Source organism: Martes martes (assembly GCF_963455335.1).
Source record: "Martes martes genome assembly, chromosome: 1".
NCBI classification, from domain to species: Eukaryota; Metazoa; Chordata; class Mammalia; order Carnivora; family Mustelidae; genus Martes; species Martes martes.
In genome coordinates, this window is record NC_137888.1 from 45859235 (window position 1) to 45882724 (window position 23490).

The 23490-nt window shown below is 37.0% G+C and overlaps 1 pseudogene across 1 annotated transcript; it reads right to left on the reverse strand.

Annotated features, from left to right (window-relative positions):
- Nucleotides 1-9695: 9695 nt before the first annotated feature.
- On the reverse strand, nt 9696-10618 carry LOC308349977 (olfactory receptor 5H8-like; annotated as a pseudogene). Its single transcript has one exon. The product of its transcript is annotated as an olfactory receptor 5H8-like (transcript).
- Nucleotides 10619-23490: the final 12872 nt, after the last annotated feature.

Genomic DNA, 23490 nt, shown 5'->3' on the forward strand with positions numbered 1-23490 from the left:
AGGGACCAGAACAGATCATTACATAAGAATTGCAAAATTGTGGATTTAAAAAATATTGCTGAAGAATGGCTAGAGATAAAATGTAAAAGTGTGGAGTATTTTTCTGTTTAAAAAGCACTTTTGGGACGCCTGGGTGGCTCAGTTGGTTAAGCAGCTGCCTTCAGCTCAGGTCATGATCCCAGCATCCTGGGATCAAGTCCCATATTGGCCTCCTTGCTCGACGGGGAGCCTGCTTTTCCCTCTGCCTCTGCCTGCCACTCTGTCTGCCTGTGCTCGCTCTCTCACTCTCTCTCTCTCTCTCTCTCTGACAAATAAATAAATAAATAAAAATCTTTAAAAAAAAAAGCACTTTCTTGGGCCTCCTGGTTGGCTCAGTCATTAAGCCTCTGCCTTAGGCTGAGGTCATGATCTCAGGGTCCAGGATTGTGCCCTACATGGGGCTGTCTGTTCAGCAGGGAGACTGCTTCTCCCTCTTCCACTCCCCCTGCTTGTATTCCCTCTCTTGTTATCTCTCTGTCAAATAAATAAAATCTTTTTTTAAAAATCACATTTTTTCCATATATTATTTCCTTTAAGCCTCACAACAGTTCTGGAAGGATACTGCTGTTTTCCCCATTAGCAGATGGGATAGGTTGTTTAGAATTTCCCCAAATCATGCACCTAATTGTTTCTAGGTATTCAGATTCTAAATCTAGTTATCTTTTGATTATTTTATAAACTTTTAAAAAATTTATAGGATACAAATCAATTTTAAGCATCTATAATTTGTTGATTGGCTGATGGTTTTCTGGAGCCTGTGGTAGTTAGGTGATGGTGTTAGCTTCAGTTCACCAGGGGTACTTGATGACTACCTTCTTCCAACAGTATAAATTATATCCTAGTCCACTGGTGCTCTTATTTGTGCTTGAATAATAGGAAGCTTGTTCTTCTACTGCAATTTTTTATCACTATGAAGTACTCTGTTCTTCTTCTTTTATTTCTCTATTTTGTTGAATCAAGATAGTTATTTAGTTACTTTAAAGTTGTAGAAATGTGTTCTAAGAGACTCTGTCATGTTTTGATGTAGGAAACAGAAACCATTATCCAAATAGTGGGAGAAGTAGGGAATTAGGTGTCCTAAATTAGGTACTATGTATTTACCCCAAAGATACAAATGTGATCCAAAGGGGCACCTTCATCCCAATGTTTATAGCAGCAATGTCCACAATAGCCAAACTATGGAAAGACTCCAGATGTCCATTAACAGATGAATGGATAAAGAAGATGGATAAAGAAGATACACGTGCGCACACACACACACAATGGAATACTAGACAGCCATCAAGAAAACTGAAATCTTGCCTTTTGCAATGACATGGGTGGAACTAGAAGAAATTATGCTAAGCAAAATAAGTCAATCAGAGAAAGACAATTATCATACGCTCTCACTGATATGTAGAACTTAAGAAACAAAAAAGAAGATCATGGGGAAAGAGAGGAAAAAATAAAATAGGATGAAATCAGAGGGAAGACAATACATAAGAGACTCTTAATCATAGGAAACAAACTGAGGGTTGCTGGAGGAGAGAGGTTTTGGGAGATGGAGTAACTGGGTAAGGGACATTAAAGAGGGAAAAAAGAGTGAATTTTACTCTATGTAAATTGTACCCTAATAAAACTGACTTTTAAAAAATCAGATTTTTAAAAAGATTTGAATTTATTTATTTGAGTGAGAGAGGGAACACAAGCAGGGTGAGTGAGAGGGGAGAAACAGGCTTCCAGCCAAGCAGGGATCCCAATGCAGGGCTCAATTCCAGGACCCTGGGATCATGACCTGAACCAAATGCAGTGCTTAATGACTGAGCCACCCACGGGCTGCCCAAAAGTCAAATATTAAAGAAAAACAATCACTGGAAGGGCTGGAGGATCAAAAGCCAGGATTTGACCATTGGTCTTTATTTTCAAGGTCACAGCTTTATTGCTGCCTCTAAAGTTCAGGAAACTGCTACTACCACTACTAGCACTGTGACTACAACCCCACCTTCCCATTCCCACAAAGTTGATTACTAGACAATGGAACATGGAGGATATCTTCTATCCCACTCATGTCATCTCGAACCTGCTTACTTGCACTATAAATGAAAGCAGGCATCTGCCTTACTTTCCTTTCCAAATTGTACATGAGTTTGTCAAATTGGAAGAATGTAACCCATTAAAAAAACACTAGTTATCAATGAGTCTACATAAAGTTCCTGAAAACTAATAGGACATTATTTGTTAATTATACCTCAATTTAAAAAAAAAAAAAAGACTTGGCTGAGAATGATCTGGCTGTGACATCTGTCACCCCATTGATTTTCAAGGTTGATTTAGCTGATCTGGCTGGTTATCTGGGTGTCCCCTTCCTCCCTCACTGCTTCATGAGCATTCTTCCTGAAGCTGCATGCTGAGCCAAAGAGGATGAACTTCCCAGCTGGAGGAGGATTGTTCTTCACTCAGGGGTATACAAATAGCAGTGCTTCTCTGCTAGAACCTTCAAAGAAGCTCCTAAGGTCCATTTGTAGGAGAATGTAGGGTAGTCAAGCTTCCAATGCTCAAGACACATGCAAATGAGGCACTGCATGTGGCCATCTGCATTTCTTGGGGGGGGGGGGTGGCGAAGACTTCAATTTAAACAGAAAATTGTTAAGTTTTTTAATAACTCCCTATAGGGAAGAAAAAAGAGGGGAAAAAAAGAAGGGGGGAAGGAAGAAAAGAAAAGAAAGAGAAGGAAAGAAAGGTGGGAAAAGGACAAGAAAAGAAAGAAAGAAACCAACAGTATAAAAACTTTGCTCCTTTGTTTTGGGGCATTGATCTCCTGTAAAAGGCAAATTCTTTTGGAAGGCAAAAGAATTTTGCCTTTGTCTGGTTTTAATTTGTCAGTAACTTTTTCTTCAGTGAAGATAATAAGTTTGAGATTCTTTCTTGATAAAGAATTGGCATTAAAAATTAAAATGTCCTTCCATGGTTTAAAATATCTCGCCAATTTAATTTATTTCAAAGGAGAGTGGAATGCAATGGAATATTTCAAATAAACAAAAAGCACATGTAAGTAACATATCTAACTCAATAATTGATTATATCTTGATAGATGTTAATCGTGTGCCTTAAAATACCATGCATTCTGCTGCTGTTGGGAGAAGTGTTCAATAATGTCAATTATATCAAGTTGGTTGATACTGATATTTTTTCCTAATATTTGCATGGCATGTTTATTCCCCATGATATGTTTATTTTTATACCTTCCTCGAGTGTGTATATTTCAATTAGTTTTCCTGTTAACAGTGTAGAGTTGGTTATTAGTTTTTGCTTGAATCTTATAACCTCAGACATTTTGAAATTTCTTTAACCCTGACTATACATTTAATGAATTTCTTTTTCTTGAAAAATACAGACTGTCATAAGGTTGCCAGTTACTGCTGTCAAATAAGAGGGTTATCTCCTCACGAGATAAACATCATTGAAAGGCCCCCCAGTAATGGGTCCGTGATTAAGGGAACGAGACTTCGCTAAAGAACTTCGCTTTAGCTTTAGCTTTAGCTTCACTTTAGTGAAGGTCAAGCAAATCTTTAGTCTGCACCAAGCATCAAGAATCAAACCGACCGGCTGGGGCCATGTCTCTTACAGAGAAGGTGACCCCTCTCTGCTTTACAGACTAGCTTTTAAGGGCAAAGACCATGTGGTTGGGCCTGGCCATGCATAGGTGTCCAATGAAATTGAAATACACAGAGAAAGCTGCACAGTCATGCTAGGTCACACACGGGTGGCCAATTGAATTACAATTTACCCTAGTAGATATTTGAACTAGCCTATCACCTTGGTCAGAATTGGCGCCCAAAAGGCGGGACCCACACTCCTTGGTAGCTAGGGAGACAGTATGTGCCCCCACTGATTGGATACCTCCACCTGGCCTGACCCACCCTTGTATTTGGGCTTTGTTACGTGGGACTGGTTTCCCGGGCTTGCTTTTAAGTAAGTCCCTGGGGGGGGGGGGGCATGGTCAGTTTAACTTTTATTGAATAAACACCAGAATCACTGTTTAACCCAAGATGGAATCCCTCTGGTTAAATAGACCCTTACAATCATATTATTGCAGCAAGTGGAAAATCTTAAATATGAATTTTTGGGGGAGGGATGGCACAAATGTGGATCCAACCTTATAATTTTTTTTTCTAATAAACAGATTTCCCTCCTATTATCCTTGTTGAAATGAAGCAATCGTGTTATGTTTGATACTATCACTGTCTATCATGCTTCCCAAGAAAAAGTTATAAAAAGATCCAAACATCTTCATCCTTTGTAATAGATGTCCTGTTGAAATCTACATCTACCTACCCAAAACAGGGAGGGAAGTAAAGATAGAGAGTGGGAACTTTTAGAATATTTGCATAGGGCTATTTAAATAGGAACTAGAAGGTTTGTACACACTCCATTGTACACACTGGTCCCTAAATATCTTATTAGAGTTTTGCTTCACTGATTATTTTAAAACAGTGGTTGTCTCAGCCTGGTTGGCTGCTATAAAAATACCACACACTGGGTAACTTAAACTGTTATGCCCCAATAATGGGTCCATGATTAAAGGAGCAAGACTGATATAAAGCGAATTTCATGAAAAGCTTTATTTCGCACCAAGCATCAAGAACCTAACCGAACATTCGGGGATGTACCTCTTACAAGAGAGGGTGACCCTTCTCTGTCTCACAGACTAGTTTTAAAGGGCAAAGGCCATGCACGGGTGACCAATGAGATTGTAACACACACAGGAAACTCCACAGTGATGCTAGGTGACCAATTGAATTACAATTTACCCTAGTAGACATTTGAACCAGGCTATTACACCTTGATTAGGATTGGCATGAAAAAGGTTCCCAAAGGGCAGGGGCCCATACTCCTTGATAGCTAGGGAGACAGTATGCAACCCCCCACTGATTGATGTCTCCACCTGGCCTGACCTACCCTTGTATCTGGGCTTTGTTACCTGGAGCTGGTTTCCAGGACTTGTTTTTAAGTGAATCCCCTGGGGGAAGGGAAGCAGGGACAGTTTAAGGGTTAAACAACAAGGTTTTTGTTTAACCTCGATGAAAGCCTCTTGCTAAAATATAAAAATATAAAATAGGTCCTTACAAAACAACAGATGTTTGTTTCTTACAGTGCTGGAGGATGGGAAATTCAACATTAAGGTGTCACATGGTGAGATCTTGCCTCTTGGCTTATAGACAGCTGCCTTCTCAGTGTGTTTACATGGCTTTTCCTGGGTGAGTATTCATGTAGAGGGAGAGGGCTGTCCTCTCTCTTCCTCTTCTTACGAGGACACTATTCACATTCTGAAGGTCCCATAAGGTTTCTTATGATGACATAACTTAATACCTCCCAAGGCCCCACTCCAAGTACCAGCTCATTAGGGGTTAGGACTACAACATATGAATTTGGGGAATATTCAAGACTTAGTCCAAAGCAGGGATTCTATAAATATGGGCCTAAACCAATAAACAACATAAACATTGCTGAATCAAAAACTGTTGGTAGTGATGAAGTTCTGGGATCTAGGTGAGTTTCAGTGGGGTGAGGTCTGGAGCCAACAGCTAAGAAAGAATTCTTAAGACGTCTTTGGAAAAGGTGGTTTATTAAAGCATGGGGACAGGACCCAAGGGCAAGAAGAGATGCTGCCCCAGGAATGTGAGGAGTGGTCTATTATATACTTGTAAGTTGGGAGAGGGTTAGGGAGGGCGTAAGTCTCTAAGTAATTTTGGAAGCAAGGTTTCTAGGACCTTCAGGGGCTAGCTATTGTTTGGGAGAAAGGTTATTTATTACCAGTAATAAAAACCTTCTCGTGAGACCGTTTAGATGTATATCAGTGGGTCATATGCTTGGGAATGATTGTCAACACTATCTTGGAGGTTTAGAGATAAAGTTTCCTAAAGGAATTGTTAAAGTAGACTTACAGGATCCTGGTCAGCGGTAGGGGATCGGTCAGGCTAGGATTGTCCTTTGCCCTTAGCAAAACCTCAAGGTGAGGGCAGTTGAGTCCCTAGAGGAGAGCCATTCTGCCTGTTTCAAAGGCTTGTCAGTAGATAAGGAAATTTAATTATTTTCTTCTGCCTCTGTTTCCCACATCAGTAGTGTCTGTCAAACTGTGTTTTTAAAAAGATTTCTATTCTAGTTGATTCTAAGCCAAAGTTTGAAAACTTCCTTTTTAAAAGAACTAAAAAGAAGCCTAGAACAGAGATTTTAACACATACCTAAATGCACTCAGTGAGATTGTGCCATAGTCTGTCAATAAACCAAACTTCAGAAATACAATTCCAGTTTTGATTGCTGCTTCTTTGTGTGAATCTAAATTTAAATTCTTTTGTTGTTGTTTTTTAATACAATGTTGGAGAGTCTGTCAGAAATCTTCTGAATGGTAGAAGGTATTAGAAAATGATAAGAAAAAAATAGATATGTGCATCCATGTGTATAAAATGAGAGTGATTATGAGTTCTTTTAAATCCCCAGGTTAAGAAAGTAAATACATCTGTATAATGAAGAGAATTTCATGTATATTGTTGGTAGTTTCATGAGATGGTTTAGTCAACATCATCAGTGTTCCAGACAACTGAGTAAACTTAGCAATGTGATATTATATTTTATACTTAAATAATCATTAAATACTACATATGTAATTTTATAGTTTCTTTTTAAAGAAATCAGCAGAATACCTTGTCCAAACTGTGTATTTTGCACAGATGTATATTTTACCTTTTCCCCACATGCCACTGAAGCAATAAAAATTAAGTACAAAGATAGAAATATCTATAAGAGAGAATGGGATCACATCAGCGGAATAGGGACTTTGGTGAATTCCTGGAAGGCATAAAGTAGTTGGTATTGCACTGAAGGTCAAATTAGAGCACAGGAATCTATAGACCAGACATGCACAAGAGGTTGCAGAGGAGGTCTGAGCTTCTGAGAGGCCCCCAATTTTCTGACCTATACTCATAAAACCTAAAGTAAGACTTGTCAGGTAACATGCCACACTCCTATACTCAGCTGGATGTGAACCTTCTTATTCAAGGAAAATACCACTTAGGGAACTGGACTGTTATGATGGCAGGAGATACTAATCGTTGCAATATCAATCCAGTCCTTGGGTTGTAACAATGAATGAACAAGTAAAAGTCAAGACAATTAAAGGAAGCTGTCAATACAGTGAGAGTATTATACAGCAACAAAAATTTTAAAAACTATAGACATAGCAATAATATGGATTTTCTGGGAGAAAAGCATAAACACAGCTTTACTGTGATCCACTCTTCCCTTTCCTAGGGCTTGGTGATATCCCTCAGGAGCAGATGATCTGCTCTAATCTTGTGATGTGGACTTCCAGATTATAGAATAGTTACAATTTTTGAATGCTTATCTATTTTAAAACATCTTTTAAACAAATAGCTGTTTAAACCAAACACCTAATTGAAGCCCAGAAGCCAATCCTATCAATAAGAACAGAAATAATTCACCTTAAGTGTATGATATATGCAACTGTCATTAAAGAAGCAAGAAGGTGAGCTAGCCTGCAGCAACCATCCCAGGGCTGGTAATCTCCTGGGGCTCATTGCAAGATGGAAAATGAGTGATGCACTCTTACTTCATTCTGTTCATTTGGGCTCTCAGATTCAATTCACTTTTACAAATATTTTACAAATACTTATTTAGGACCTCATGTGTGTAAGCCATCATGCTAAACACTGGGAAAAATAGAGACTAAGACATTGAATTCATAATAATAGTCTTGAAAAGCCTGTAGCCCAGAAATAAGTATTATACAAAGTCAAGTGTGACCTAACAAGAATAAGCTGCTAAATGTTTCAAACACAAAAACTAAATATTTCAAGTGAGCATTACTATCCTCTTCAAGATAATCAGGAAAGCTGTAATATTAGAGATAGACCTTGAAGAAAGTTCCTTTCTCTGTGAAAGAGACCGGTATTAGCAAAAGTATGTATTGGAAAGAGTAGAAAGTATTCAGAAAGCTTTCTGCAACTCATTTTGGGTATAAAACAAGGAGAATTAGGAGAATTTTGGAAGAAGAGACTTCAGAGTTGACTAAGGTTTTATTTGAAAGGACCTCAAATAACACCAGGATGGCAAACCAGAGTGATGAAGATAAATATAGAGAGAAGGAATGAATGAATAGATATATATGGAAAAATATACATGTAATATATGTAAAATCTACATATATAAATAAATATATAAATATATTATATTATATAATAATAATATATATAAATATATATAATAATAAATATATAAATCTAGACATACACATGAACACAAACATATACATGTATATATAAAGAGAGCTAGATATATACTGCACTTGCACATAATCTGGTTGCAATGATAACCCATTAAAAATTGTTGAAAAGAGATATGATTTAGTCAGAGTTTTTTAAGAACAACAAGGTGACAATGTTATGGAAGGAATAGTATCAGGATGTAAAAGATAAGTAACTAAAGTTTTACAAAACACAGAATCAGGGCCAAGGCTTCAGGAGTATCAGTAGAAAAGTGTGTGGATTTTCCATGTTGAGAAAGGAAGGACAGGATTGGGCTTGAAGATAGTTTACTCATTATACTTAGAGTATGGGGTAGAAGAAAGTTAACACTTAAAAATTCTTAGAACAGAAACATCCAAAATCTTGCTCATTTTCATGTCTTTCCCAGACACCCACTAGGCGCTCTGACATCATATTATCTTAACATTATTTGAATTTTGGAAACATGCTTTTGAAGCCTACACATCAACAACACATTAAAAAATTACATATTACTGATGTATCTTACTAGCTTCATTCCTAAAAAGAAAAGAAAGAAAGAAAGATTGACCATTTCCTTCCTCTTCTGCTACTTCTCTATTTTTCTCCCTGACCATCCCACTTAAAATTCTGTAGTCTCCTTTCTTAGCTTTCTGAATTAGCAGACCTTTACAGATTACCCTACAACATACAAGCACAGCTAGAAAGGGCATGTAGAAGGCATCATAGACAATGAGAGGCAACATTCCCCTTTCCCCCTGCCTGGCTCCATTTCATTTCACATAGACACACACTGGGCTAAACTATCTCTTACAATTTGGCTGGACCCTCACTGTTTTAACTCCCTTCTTATATTTTCCTAATCGCTCCCCCATTTCTTTTTACTTCCCTTAGTGCTTTGAGAATTATTGAATACCCACATGAAGTGAAATTTACTATGTCCCAAATAAAGTGCGATGAAAGACCTTTAAATGGTTAGCAGAATTATTGGGATTTGTTGTTGTTGATTCAACCATAAACCTGCCTCCTCTGGTGTGTATGGCCAATGTGTATGGCCAAATGTGCATGGCCCTCCCTCCAGGCTGTATGGCTATATAATTATCAAAGACATCATAATCAATTCCTGTTCAGAGGAAGTACAACCTATAGTACTGAATGATTTTATAAAACTACAAGGAAGAATATGTAAGCATATAAATTATTTTTATTTGTTTTATGCTTCAATTATTCTAGTATGATATGCACATTTAATAAACCATTAAACCCTAGGGCAATTATAATTGGAAAGTCTTTGCACACTTACCAAACAGAACCACATATAATCTGCATAATTTGTGATGCTTTTAATGAAAAAGAAAACAGAGAATAGTGTGAGATCTAAACACTTCCCTTTAAGATTTTTTTCAGTGAATCTATGACTTTTTTATTTCTCAGACTATAGATCATTGGATTTAACAAAGGAATTATGACAGTATAAAATAGAGAGTCCATCATATCTTGATCATCTGATTGTGCAGATCCAGGACAAACATATCTGAAGAGAAGAGGGCCATAATATAAAGACACAGATAAAAGATGAGCTCCACAGGTGAAAAAGGTTTTTTTAATGCCTTTCAGAGACTTCTTTCTTAAAATTGCAAAGAGAATAAGTGTATAGGAGACTAGAACAATCAGAATGGTAAATACCTCTATTGACCCAGAGAAAATAAAAACCATCAGAACATTAAGTGAAGGGTCAGTACAGGAAATCTTAAACAATGGCATGATGTCACAGTAAAAGTGATATATTATGTTAGAATTACAAAAGGTTAATCTGAATAGGAAACCTATATGAATTAAAGAATGAACAAAGCCACCTACAAATGATGAGACTAACAGCCATGTGCAAAGTCTATAGGTCATAATCACTGGATAAAGTAATGTTTTGCATATGGTTATATAACGATCATATGCCATTGTTGCCAACATTCTGTTGTTCCACCAAATGCAAAGGAAAAAAACTGTATCATGCATTCAGAGAGAGAGATCATCTTACTCTTAACTAGGAAGTTGACCAGCATCTTTGGGGTCATTGTGGATGATATCCAAGCATCCACAAAAGCTAAACTCCCAAGGAGTAGGTACATGGGGATGTGAAGGTGAGGGTCATTGCATATGAGAGCAGTTAGTCCAAGGTTTCCAACAATGGTGGTGAGGTATATCACCAAGAACACCAGGAACAGGGGGATTTGCCACTGTAGTTGATATGTGAATCCTGTGAGAATAAATTTTGTCACCAATGTTCCATTTTCAGTATCCATCTTGTTAGAGGATGATGCCTGAAATGAAATGCAGGAAGTATAAAAAGAGCATTCACTAGGATTATACAGAAAGAAAAGAGGAAGAAAGCAGTTGAAATAAAGCCATAGACTAATCAGAATTCTCTTACTTTTATTTACTGCTACTATAAAATATGAAAACTATTTGGGGAACTGAGGTAATAGAAAATGAAATTATTTCAGTTCAAAAAATGTACAGGAATTAACAGATTCGGAAAAAAGGAAAGATGTTTCAAATATTTTTATTAAATTACTAAATTTATGGGGATACCTGAGTGTGTTAGAGAATTTATGGGGAAACCTGAGTGTCTTATATAATTCTGACACATGGTTGAGGGGAAAAGAAGGGAAAATAATTTTGAATTGTGACAAAATGAATTGAATGACATATGAAGGACCTTGAAATTTATTCCTCAGGCAATAGGCATATACCAAAAACTTCTAAGATAAGCAGTAGCACCATAGATAATTTTTTTAAAACATTTTATCTATTTTAGAGAAAAAAGAGAGAGAGAGAGAGCATGAGCACGCATGTGAGGAGGGGGAGAGACAAAAGGAGAGGGAAAGAATCTCAAGCAGAATTTGTGTTGAGCACACAGTTGTATGTGGGGTTTGCTCTCTCATCTCTAAGATCATGAACTGAGCAGAAACCAAGAGGCAGACACTGACTGAGCCATTTAGGTGCCCCACAATAATTTTTAAATTAAGTATCTTATAGTGAAGAGAATATTCTGCAGGGAGGGGAAACTAGAGTCAGGAGTACTACTTAATGAGTTTTTAATATGGTTCAGTGATTCTCAAACCAGATTACACAACAGAATTTGGGGGGAACTTCTTGTGCACAATATAGATTGCGAGGTATTACTCTAGACATTGACTCAGAGGGTAAAGAATGAAGTCTAATAATCTGCATTTTACAAATCCCTTCTAGCTGATTCAAGTGTATGTAAAGTTCTTAGTTTATGTGTAAAGTAATATTGGAAAGGATGAGGAGAACAAAGAGATAAAAATAAATCAGAAGGTAGTCACTAGGGCTTGATGACATGCTAGATGTGAAGGAGAGAAGAGACACATGGAGACTGGGTAGATGTTGAAATTGAGAAGCTGAGATTGAGATTGAGAAGTTAAGATTGAGAAGTCAGACGCCTTATTTGTGGAGAACCCTCTGAACATCTAGGTGAGAGAGCTTAGTAGTATGAGTCTACTGAAGCTTAGTAGAAACAATGACTTGGCAGTCATTTTGGTAACTGAAGGCATACTTACAGATGACCTATCCACTGGAGAGTAGACAAGGTAAAAAGAAGACGGACACGGAAAGAAGCTAGAGAAAATGCATTAAAGAGGTTGGACAATAGATACATGTCCTTTTTGGATAGCTGGGAACTGATCCTCTTCGCCACACAAGTCTTGGTTTCAGCCAAAGTCTACCACTCCAAAAGTCAAAAGAGGCAGAAACTTATTTCCCATCCCTATCATATCTAGAGTGACAGGACTTGATGTAGGTTTAAGCAGTCACCTGCTGCTTTCTCTAGAAATCCTGCTGGTTTTACTTGGAGTACTATTTCTCCACCAGTTTTTTCAGCAGAATAAAATTGAGTCAAACTCTGGAACTTAGTAGAGATGACACAAATAACCACTACCAAAATTCCAGTGGTTAATTGTATTTTTATTTAGAATGGATTCTCTTAAATGCAATTCAAAATCTCAATTGAGAATGCTCAGATTTAATTTCTGTGGTGTATGTATTAAGCCATATGGTATAAAGAGTATTGGAGGCACATTTTTCTATAAATTTCTTGCTAATATGTTTTTAAAATACTCAATGAAATTGTTGCCAGAAATGGGAGAAAGGCTAGAGACGTTAATATGTATATGACTTACCTTAAAGTTTAAATCACAGAATGTGATTAATTAAGAATAGGTCATCTAGTCAGCATAGTCAGAAAGATTTGTTATGTAGGACACATGACCTGATATTAAAATTCAGCTTAAATAGTTTAACATTCTAGTTCACTAAAATTTATAAAGTCATTATTGTTATCTTAGAAAGATAATAAACTATGTTAAGATGAAAATTTCAGTTTTATAGGTATTTTGCTTATCCAGATTTAGTCCAGAAAATAAGATAGACAGATAATTAAGAGTTTTACATTTTTTGCATGCCATTTTCATCATCTAGTAAGTTGATCTAATGTTATTACAAATTATACAGTGTTTTGAATTTTTATACAAAGAGTGAATGTTGTAGATACTATTTCTCTCTTACCCATATCTGATAACAAAATGTGGAGATCCTTTCGAGAGTTACACTTTCTAAAGTAGAAAAAATACAGTAACACTGGAATGACAAAACACAAGTAACAACACATTCATTTTGGATGCTTCGTTTACCAAGTTCAGGAAAATGTTGTTTATATCAGTTTGCTTCAAACACAAGAGTCAACCAATTGTACAACTGTCTGCTTTTGCCAGAAGAGGATGGCACGAAGAGCTAAAAATCCCCTAATAGCTCCCACGTTCCCTTTAGGACAAAATTAAGCTGTTCCTCTGGGTGTTGTATATCTGAACATGTATGAGAAGTCCAGGTGTCCCATTGGGCATTATGGATTCTGTCATTATATACAGTTCTAATGCTAACAGCTGAAACTACTTTATGCTATTTTCCAGCACAGATGACACTTCTGACGGGTTTGTGCAAACTTTAATTCATCTAAAAATTTTGATGTTCTGATTGCTTTGATTAGTATGATCTTCTGAGCTAATCAACCATACACCAATTTAATGAGACCAAAGTCCTTGATTCTCTTCATGATCTAAATGTAAATGCAGTTGTCAACCTCATACAAACTGCAGGTCACATTCCAGACCTACAATGAACTTTCCACTTTAATATGAAAACATATGAAAAACTTTGTTAGGCATAGGGCAGAGGAGAAGAAAAGGAAAATAAAACAAAGGACCACAGGAGAGGTGGCATATATGAGTGCTTCTCAAACTGTAATATAGGTAAATACTCTGTTGTTGTTGTTGTTGTTGTTGTTGTTTTCTGAAAATGCCAGATTCCACTTCAATAGGTCAAGAGTGAGGCCAAGAGACTTGGTGTCTAACAAGGTGATGCCTATGAGAATTTGTCATCCTAGAGCCTTCCATCATTAGATGGTGTAGATAATCTCAGAAGCAGAAAACTGCAGAAACATCAACAACAACAACAACAACAACAACAAAAAGGTAAATGTAGCTGACATGCAAAAAGGAATCAAAAGGAGTCAGATGGGACAAGAAAGACCAGCATAGGTGGGATCACATGGCGCACTTCATTCTTTACCCAAATTTCTTTTTTTTTTTAATTTTTATTTATTTTTTAATTTCTTTTCAGTGTTCCAGAATTCATGGTTTATCCACCACACCCAATGCTCCATGCAATACATGCCCTCCATAATACCCACCACCAGGCTCACCCAACCTCCTACCCGCCTCCCCTCCAAAACCCTCAGTTTGATTCTTAGAGTCCACAGTCTCTCATGGTTTGTCTCCCCCTCCAATTTCCCCCAACTCCCTTCTCCTCTCCTCTGTGTTATTCCTTATGCTTCACAAATAAGTGAAACCATATGATAATTGACTTTCTCTTCTTGACTTATTTCACTCAGCATAATCTCGTCCAGTCCCATCCATTCTGATACAAATGTTGGGTACTCATCCTTTCTGATGGAGGCATAATACTCCATAGTATATATGGACCACATCTTCTTTATCCATTGGTCTGTTGAAGGGCATCTTGGTTCTTTCCACAGTTTGGCTGTTGTGGCCATTGCTGCTATGAACATTGGGGTACAGATGGCCTTTCTTTTCACTACATCTGTATCTTTGGTGTAAATACCCAGTAGCGCAATTGCAGGGTCATAAGGCAGCTCTCTTTTTAATTTCTTAAGGAAATCTCCGCACTGTTTTCCAAATTTTAAGAACAATTACTGAGATGTTTTGAACATGGTGGTAAGGGTGTTCATCTTTGTCTTTCATCAATAAGAGAGAAGTGGCAATAAATGTTCATTCAGGAAATAATGACATTATTAATGTCAAAGTATTACTATGTAGAAATAGTAACATTTTCATTTGATATGTGAAGAGTAGGAAAATTGCTTAACCTCCAAATGTGACTTGATAGGAAGCTGGGGGAAATCAAAGTGTCTATATTTTGGTACTCATTAATCATTTAGATTGTGTCCTTAGAATTTGTTCATGAAAACCAAAAAGAGAAGCCTTGTCATTAACTTTTGAGACAGTGGGCTCTTAATTGACTATCATCATTGTTAATCATGTTTTCAAGAAAAAATTATAGAATCATCCACAATACTTCACTTTTTGAAGCATATGTTCCCTTGAAACCTGCATTCAGCTGCCCAAACAGAGAGAAAAGTATAAAAGTCCTAGAGGACAGGAGAAGCCATTGCCTTCACCCCCTCTCCTTTCTGTAAACCCTGCCCTTCCCTTCTAAGGATCTGTGAGACTTCTCCATGATGGTCCTTGCTCTCTTCCTTGCACAAGTCCCACTACTAACTGCTGTCCCTCCCTGGGGAGCTGGTGCTTTTTTTTTCAGTGGTGAGAATCAAAGATTCTGTCCCAGAGAGGGGAAAAGCTGAGATTGGAGAAGGGGCAGAAGCAGCGAAGGCAATGGTATAGTATGTTCATAAGGTGATGTTGTTTGGGGTCAGGCCCTAAATGTTGTCCTATCAGAGGAAAACAAGACAAGGGGAGCCAAAGAATGAACCACTAAAGCCAGAGGCAGGACCAGAGATAGAACTCCAGAGTTCCAGGGTAAACAGAGGGAGATCCAGGGGTTAGACATGCTTCCTGGGGATGAGGGAATACAGCCACATGTCCCCAACCTTTCTTCCACCCCAGCTCCAGCTCTGGCCTTTTCTTTCCATCCCTCTTCCTCATGACAAAGGCTGTGGCCCTAGCCATGTCCTCATGTTCCTGTGTCCCCTGCATGTTCTCTACCCTTCCCTCCCTCTTTTTTTTTCATGGATCCCATTACAATAAATTTTAAATAAAAACCAGGCTCTGGGAAAAAAAAATGACAGTGGAAATCTTCACAATACTTACAGAGTGCTATTTAAGTAAGGAATAGAGAATATGCAGAAACTGCATTTTGACAGGTCTAATATTATTTAAAAGAGTAGCTATCTAGTATGGTCCCAACCAAACAACAAACTACTGAAGAAGGACCCTAGAGATGGAACCCATCAATCTTTATTTCCACAAATGCTCCATGTGATTCTGAGGTCAACTAAAGTTTAAGAACCATTATTTTAAAAGAAAAACAATAACAAAAGAAGGCCTCGACTACAGTGGTGTTCACACATACTTAATATATATATACTGATAAGATTGTATCCTAGCTAGTCTACAACACAGGTTGTGAAAAACTGTTCAGGATTTGATTGGTATTTTTTTGAATTTTAAAAAGAAGCTCTTTTGGGGTGCCTGAGTGGCTCAGTGGGTTAAAGCCTCTGCCTTCAGCCCAGGTCATGATCCCAGGGTCCTGGGATTGAGCCCCGCTTTGGGCTCTCTGCTCAGCAGGGAGCCTGCTTCCTCCTCTCTCTCTGCCTGCCTCTCTGCCTACTTGTGATCTCTGTCAAATAAATTAATTAATTAATTTAAAAAAATAAGCTCCTGCATCTTATTTTATTATTTTGGGATTTTTTTTTCTTGATTTGTTTTCTTTTTTTTGTTCTTCTTCTTTTGTAGTTTAAAGTTTTGATTTAAATTCCACTTGGTTAACATACAGTGTCATATTATTTTCAGATGTAGAATTTAGTGATTCCTCACTTACATACTAACACCCAGTGCTCATCACAAGTGCCCTTCTTAATACCCATCCCCCACTTAGCCCAACCCCTTCCCATCTCCCCTCTAGCAAGCCTCACTTTGTTCTCATAGTTAGGAGTCTCTTTTATGGTTTGCCTCTCTCTTTTGTTTCCCCCCATCTTCATTTGTTTTGTTTCTTTAATTCCATATATGAGTGAAATCATATATTTTTCTTTGTCTGACTTAGTCTAGTTCACCTACATCATTGCAAAATGCAAGATTTCATTCTTTTTTACAGCTGGGTAATATTCCATTATATATATATAATGGAATAATAATTTCATTCCATATTCTATATATAATGGAATAATAATATTCCATATAATAATATATTCCATATAATAATATTATTCCACATATATATTCCGTATGTGTGTGTGTGTGTGTGTAAATATTTAAGCTTTTCTTTCTCTATTCTTCATTCAGTGATTCAATGATCACTTTGGGCTTTTCCCACAATTTGGGTATTATTGACGATGCTGCTGTCAATATTGGGGTACATGTATCCCTTAGAATTGGTATATTGGTATCCTTTGGGGAAATACCTTGTAGTGAAGTTGCTGGATCATAGTGTAGTTCTATTTTTAACTTTTTTAGAAACCTCCATACTGTTTTCCAGAGTGCCTGCACAAGTTTGCATTCCCATCGACCACATCCTCACCAACATCTTCTGTTTCATTTATCGTTAATTTTAGCCATTCTGACAGGTGTAAGGTGATATCTCATTGTAGTTTTGATTTTTATTTCCCTGATGTTGAGTGATGTTGAACATCTTTCCATGTGCCTGTTAGCCATCTATATGTCTTCTATAGAAAAATGTCCATTCTTCTTTTCTGCCCATTTCTTAACTTGGTTGCTTTTGTTTTTTGATTGTTGAGTTTGATAAGTTCTATACAGATTTTGGATATTAACCCTTTATCAGGTATGTCATTTGCAAATATCATTTCCCATTCTAAAACTTGCCCTTTAGTTTTGGTGATTGCTTCCTTTGCTGTGCACAAGGCTATTTACTTGATGAGGTCCCAATACCTCCCTTTTGCTTTTGTTTCCTTCCACTAGTGTCTAGTAAGAAGTTACTACAGACAATGGAGAGCCCAGATGCCTCAGTCAGTTAAGAGGCCAACCTTTTTTTTTTTTTTTTAGGAAACCTTATACTTTATTAGAAAGTTGCTCATTTCATACATATTTTTATTTTTGAAAATATGTCCTTAATTTTACTAACAGTTTATCATAGCCATGGTTACATCTTATTTCTCATTCTTTTTTTAAAATTTAATTTAATTTAATTTTTTTCAGTATTCCAAAATTCACTTTTTTATGGACCACACCCAGTGCTTCATGCAATATGTGCCCTCCATAATAACCACCACCAGGCTCACCCAACCACCCATCCAAAATTCTCATTTTTTTTCTCAGAGTCATCAGTCTCTCGTGCTTTGTCTCCCCCTCCGATATCTCCCAACTCATTTCTCCTCTCCATCTCCCAATGTCTTCTGTGTTATTCCTTAAGCTCCACAAGTAAGTGAAACCATATGATAATTGACTCTCTCTGCGTGAATTATTTCATTCAGCATAATCTCTTCCAGACCCGTCCATATTGATACAAAGTTTTCCTTTCTGATGGATGCATAATACTCCATTGTATATATGGACCATATCTTCTTTATCCATTCGTCTGTTGAAGGACATCATGGTTCTTTCCACAGTTTAGCGACTGTGGCCATTGCTGCTATGAACATTGGGGTACAGATGACCCTTCTTTTCACTACATCTGTAACTTTGATGTAAATACCCAGTAGTGCAATTGCAGGGTCATAAGGTAGATCTCTTTTTAATTTCTTAATGAATCTCCACACTGTTTTCCAAAGTGGCTGGACCAACTTGCATTCCCAGCAAGTGTGTAAGAGGGTTTCCCTTCCTCCACATCCTCTCCAACACTTGTTGTTTACTGTCCCAGAAATGGACCTTCAACTCTATGGTCAAGTGGCCAACTCTTGATTTTGGCTCAGGTCATGATCTCACAATCTCACAGCCCTGGGATTGAGCACCATGTTAGGCTCCACACTCAGCAAGGAGTCTGATTGAGGATTCTCTCTCTCCCTCGATCCCTCTCCCTACTCAATCTCTCTCTCTTTCTCTCTCTCTCTCTCTCTCTTTCTCTGGAATAAAAAAAAAAAAAAAAACAGAAGTTGCTACAGCTGATGTCAAAGAAGTCATTGCCTGTGTTCTCCTCTAGGATTTTGATGGTTTCCTGTTTCACATTTGGGGCTGCTACCTATTTTGAATTTATTTTTGTGTACGCTATATGAAAATGGTCCAGTTTCATTCTTCTGCATGTTGCTGTCCAGTTTTCCTGAAAAATTTTGTTGAAGAGACTGTCTTGTTTCCATTAGATATTCTTTCTTGCTTTGTTGAAGATTAGTTAACCATATAGTTTTGGATCCATTTATCGGTTCTCTATTCTGTTCCATTGATCTATGTGTCTGTTCTTAGGACAGTACCATACTAACTTGATCACTACTGCTCTATAATATAGCTTGAAGTCCAGAATCATGATGCCTACAGCTTTGCTTTTCTTTTTCAAGACTGCTTTGGCTATTTGGGGTCTTTTTGTGGTTCCATACAAATTTTATAATTGTTTGTTTTAGTTCTGTGAAAAATGCTATTGGTACTTTCATAGGGATTACATTAAATGAGTTGATTGTTTTGGGTGGTAAAGACAATCTAACAATATTTGTTTATCCATTCCATGAGCATGTAATGTTTTTTTCATTTCCTTATGTTATCTTCAATTTCTTTCAGAAGTGCTTTAAGGTTTTTCAGAGTACATTGTACCTCTTTGGTTAGGTTTGCTCTTAGGCATCTTATGGTTTTCATGCAGTTATAAATGGCATTGATTCCTTCACTTACACTTCTGCTGCTTCATTATCAGTTTATAGAAATGCAACAGATTTCTGTATGTTGATTTTGTATTCTGTGACTTTGCTGAATTCATATATCAATTCTAGCCATTTTTTTAATGGAGTCTTACAGGTTCTCTACACAGAGTATCTTATCGTCTGCAAAGAGTGAGTGTCTCACTTCTTCCCTGCTGGTTTAGAAGCCTTTTATTTCTTTTTGTTGTCTAATCATTGACGCTAGGACTTCCAGTACCATGTTAAACAATAGTGGTAAGATTGGACATCCCCATCTTGCTCTTGACCTTAGAGGAAACGTTCTCAGTTTTTCCCCAGAAAGGATGATTTTAGCTTCTGTTTTTCATATATGGCCTTTATGATATTGAGGCATATTCCCTACATCCCTACTTTGCTGAAGGTTTCTATTGAGAAAGGATGTTGTACTTTATCAAATGCTTTTTCTGCATCTATTGAGAGGAGTGTATGGTTCTTGTCCTTTCTTTTATTAATGTGGTGTATCATGTTGATTGATTCATGAATATTGAACCACCCTTGTAACCCAGAAGTAAATCCCATTTGATCATGGTGAATGATCTGTTTCATCTACTGTTGGATTTGATTTGCTATTATATGGTTGAGAATTGTTTGCATCCATGTTCACTAGAGATATTGATCTGTAATTCTCCTTTTTAGTGGTGTCTTTGGTTTTGGGATCAAGGTAATGCTGGTCCTATAGAATGAGTTCCAAAGTTTTCCTTGCATTTCTGTTTTCTGGAATAGCATGAGAAGAATAGGTATTAACTCTTCTTTAAGTGTTTGGTAGAATTCCTCTGTAAAGCCATCTTCCCCAGGCTTTTGTGTGCTGGGAGATTTTTGATTACTGATACAATTTCTTTCCTGGTTATTGGCCTGTTCCAGTTTTCTATTTCTTCTGGTTTCAGTTTTGGTATTTATATGTTTCTAGAGATGTATCCATGTCTTCCAAATTGCCCAATTTCTTGGCATATAATTTTCCATAATATGCTCTTATAATTGTTTGTATTTCTGTAGTGTTGGCTGTGATTCCTCATCTCTCATTAGTGATTTTATTTACTAGGGTCCTTTCTCTTTTCTTTTTAGTAAGTCTGGCTAGAGGATTATCAATTTTATTAATTTTTTCATAGAACCAGCTCCTGGTTTCATTGATCTCTTCTACTAGGTTGTTTTGTTTTTATATCATTTATTTCTGCTCGCATCTTTATTATTTCCTTCTTCCACTGGCTTTAGGCTTCATTGGTGGTTCTTCTTCCAGGATCTTTAGGTTTAGGGTTAGGTTGTGTATTTGAGATTTTTCATGCTTCCTGATGTAGGCATGCATTGCTATATACATCCCTTTTATGATCTCTTTTTCTGATTCCCAAAGGTTTTGGATCATCATGTTTTCATTTTTCATTGTTTCAATGCACTCTTTAGTTTCTTCTTTTATTTCCTGGTTGACGCTTCATTCTTTAGTAGGATGTTCTTTATCCTCCACGTATTTGTGGCCTTTCCAAATTTTTTCTTGAGATTGACTTCAAGTTTCATAGAATTCAATAGGCATGGTATGATCGCAGTCTTTTTGTACTTATTGAGCCTGATATGGGACCTAGTATGTAATCTATTATGGGGAATGCCCCTTGTGTACTTAAAAAGAAAGTGTATTTTGTTGCTTTAGAATGAAATGTTCGAAAGTGTTTTCTGCTGTTTTAGAATGAAATGTTCTGGATATATCTGGTAAGTCAATCTTGCCCACTGTGTCATTTAATGTCATCGTTTCCTTGATGATTTTCTACTTAGATGATCTGTCCATTCCTGTAAGTAGGATGTTTAAACCCCCTACTATTATTAGTACCAATGAGTTCCTTTATGTTTGTCATTAATTGTTTTATACACTAGGGTGCTTCCAAATTTGAGGCATACATATTTGCATTTGTTAGATCTTTTTGTTGGATAGATCCCTTTATTATGATGCAGTCACCTTCTTCATCTCTTTTACAGTCTTTGTTTTAAAATCTAGCTTTCCTGGTAAACTATGGCTATTCTAGCATTCTTAAGTCATCCTTTTGTGTTCTAAATATTTCTCCATCCCCTCACTGTCAATCTGCAGGTATCTTTAGGTCTAAAATGAGTCTCTTGTAGGCAACGTATGGATGGGTCTTTTTAGATCCATTCTGATACCTTATGTCTACTTTTTTTGTTTTATTCAAATTCAAGTTAGTTAACATGTAATGTATTATTAATTGGGGGGTTCATTACATTAAGTGCCCTTCTTAATGTCCATCACCTATTTACCCCATCCCCCTGCCAACACTCCCTTCCCCAGGCAAACCTCTGTTATCAGTAGTTAAGAGTCTCTTATGGTCTGTCTCCCTCTCTGTTTTTATCTTATTTTATTTTTCCTTCCCTTCCCCTATGTTGGAATTAGAGTGTATTATGCTAAGCAAAATAAGTCAGTCAGAGAAAGACAAATAAAGTATGAATTACTCATGTGGAATTTAAGAAACAAAACTTATATCTTTTGATTGGTACATTTAGTCCATTTACATTGAGAGTAATTATTGATAGAAATTTTCTGTCATTTCATTACTTTTTTTTTTTTTTTTTTTTTTTTGTCATTGATTCTGGAGACTTTCTCTTTTCCTTACTAGCCTTTGTTGCTTTTGGTTTTTCTCTTCCCCTCCCAGTTCCCTTTAATATTTCTTGCAGGGCTGGTTTAGTGGTCATGGGTTCCTTTAATTTTTGTCACTTTCAGTTCTGAATGATAGCCTTGCTAGATAGAGCATTCTTGCCTCCATATTTTTCCCATTCAGTAGAGTAAATACATCCTACCACTCTCTTCTGGCTTGTCAAGTTTCTGTGGAGACATCTGTTGCTAACCTTATTTCTCTTCCCTTGTAAGTTAGAGACTTCTCTTGTCCCGCTGCTTTTAGGATTTTTTTCTTTATTTCTATATTTTGCAAATTTAACTGGTATGTGCTGGTGTTGGCCTATTTTCATTGATTTTGTGGGGGTTCTATGTGTCTCCTGGATTTGAATGTCTGTTTTCTTCCCTTGGTTATGGAAGTTTTAAGGTAGAATTTGCTCAAATAACACTTGGATGAGAGAGGGTGGGAGGTTGAGTGAGCTTAGTGGTGGGTATTATGGAGGGCACATATTGCATGGAGCACTGGGTGTGGTGCATAAACAATGCATTCTGGAACACTGAAAAGAAATTTTTTAAAAAGGCTACTTGAGGGGAAAAAAAAGAAAATCATAAGGAACATTGGGGATACATATGGCCCTTCTTCTCAGTAAATCTGCATCTTTGGACAAACCATGAGAGACTGTGGACTCTAAGAAACTGAGGGTTTTGAAGGAAGAGAGTTGGGGGGGGGGTGTTGAGCCTGGTATTAAGGAAGGCATGATTTGCATGGAGCACTGGGTGTGGTGCATAAACAATGAATCTTGGAACACAAAAAATAAAATTAAACAAATAAAATTATGTAACTAAAAGAATCAAAAGGAAAATGCATTCGTAGTACCATATACAGTTATTGAAAAAAATCCACATATAAGTGGAACTCTGCAGTTCAAACCTGTGTTGTTCAAGAGTGAACTGTATAGCAGTTCTACATAATTATTGGCTGAGGTCTGCTCTAGGTGGGGAGGTATGTCGTCAGTTCCCTGGCACTTCTGACCTCACCTGAAGAAGGACAGAATGGGCTCTGGTGGCCAAAGAGAAAACAGGTTCTGCTAAAATCTGAAAGGTTTCCATGAGGGAATACATGTACTTTGTTTTCTTCTTTTTGTTTCTGGAACTCCTGTGATATAATGTTATTGTGCTTTATGGAGACACTGAAGTCTCTAAATTTACTTTTGTGATCCAGGACTTCTCTTTTCCTCTTCTGTGAAGTTGTGTGATTTTCCATAATTTAGCTCTATACTGCTTATTCTTCCTCTGCTTCTTCCATCCTTGTAGTCATTACATTCAATCAGATTCAAAACTCAGGTATTCCATTTTTCATTTTGACCTGATTAGTTTCTAGCTCTTTTATTTCAGTGGTGAGGGACCCCTTGATGTCTTTTAAGCTT